The sequence below is a fragment of the Rhipicephalus microplus genome, chromosome 8 (assembly GCF_043290135.1).
Source record: "Rhipicephalus microplus isolate Deutch F79 chromosome 8, USDA_Rmic, whole genome shotgun sequence".
Classification (NCBI taxonomy): Eukaryota; Metazoa; Arthropoda; class Arachnida; order Ixodida; family Ixodidae; genus Rhipicephalus; species Rhipicephalus microplus.
The window spans coordinates 49,662,925-49,664,456 of NC_134707.1; the positions used below are offsets into that span (position 1 = coordinate 49,662,925).

The window sequence follows — 1,532 nt, forward strand, 5'->3', positions numbered from 1 at the left end:
GCAGCAGGATCTTAAGAAGCGCTGAGCGCATGACGCGAAGTTCGGTAGTTACCATGGTTCAGTGTGCCAGAGGATCTATATAGAATGAGTTTACTCGCTGTCTGTTGGTAGTGATTCGAAATTTAGGCTCGTTGTCGAATTCTTCTCCCTGGGCATGATACGCGCGCTGTCCTAGCCTATCTCGTAGACCCTTCCTCACGGAATGTACTACGTGTGTGCCCTTGTCATAGTGCAGCCCTTGCTGACGTCATTCTTCCTTAGCATCAGATGCTGCGCGTCGATGATTAATTTTCAGTGGGCTGGAGGTGAATCAAATTTCTTTGGCACGCCCCCCCCCCCCCCTCGCCGTTTTTTTTTGTTTTTTTTTTCTAAATACGTCCACCTTGTACAATTACAGGGCTCAGAAGCAGGGCCTCGGAAAGAGATGGAGGGAAGAGGGAAGTTTTCGCCTACCCCCCATCCACTACAAGAGAACCCCGAGCTCACCTGGGTGAAACTGTGGCTAGAGGACTCAGCTGCTGACCGGAAGGTCACGGGTTCAATTCCGTTTGTGGCGATGTCATTTCAATAGAGGTGGAATTATGGATGCCAGTGTACTGTGTGATGTAAGGGCACGTTAAAGAACACCAGTTGGTCGAAATTTCCGGAGCCCTTCACTACGGCGTCTCACATAATCATATGGTAGTTTTGGGACGTTAAACCCCACGTATCAATCATCTACCAAAGCGCACACCTATGTCCAAGCAATCCCAACAGAGTTGAAACATGGGCTATAGTTGGTTGAGAGGCATGGTATTACTGTGCTACAAGATGCATGGTATAACTTCGTGTACCAAAACCACAGTTATACCATGTAAACTATCCCATTTCACGGTCGTCCTCACACTTACACGATTTCGTTGATCAGCAGGAGGAACGGGTGTCAATCACGGGACATTTTTTTTTTTTCAAATTGCACCTACATCAGTATCCGTATTAGGCAGGCGTGACGAGAACGGGTTTCGCGGTTTCCCCGTATTGCTCATCGCCGTCTTCTCTCCCTCACCCAATCTCGTGATTACTCTTTCATTGTCCTCGTCGTCGTTCTCTTGAATGCCTCGTTTCTTGACCGGCTTTTTTAGCTCTCCTCGGACCGGCTCGACGCGTTCTCACCTCACACGTTCGCTTCGGCACGGCGTCTCCTTCTCACCCTTGTGCCCTAGATAAAAAAATAAATCTCGAAAAACTTGGCGAGCGCTCAACAAGTGCTGCAAGGGTCGCTCGTCCCATCCTTTTTTTTTTTCTTTCTTCTTTGTATTTCGTTTTTTTTACTAAGATTACAAGTGGGTGAGGGCACGGCAATGATAGCTTGAAAAAGAGGGAAAGGGCGAAAAGAGGAGGGTGGAAAGGGGGAGAGAATGGCCTGTCTGTAGGCAGGGGTGCCGTTGTCTACGCGCAACCTGGCTCGTTGCTCGGCTCAGCCCTCGTGGCCCAATGGATAAGGCATCGGTCTCCTAAACCGGGGATTGCGGGTTCGAGTCCCGCCGAGGGTA

General features: G+C 49.5%; 1 non-coding gene across 1 annotated transcript; it reads left to right on the plus strand.

The window, feature by feature from the left end:
- The first annotated feature begins 1,459 nt into the window (after nucleotides 1-1,459).
- Nucleotides 1,460-1,532, plus strand: TRNAR-CCU (transfer RNA arginine (anticodon CCU)). Its single transcript has one exon. It is a non-coding gene; the product is annotated as a tRNA-Arg (tRNA).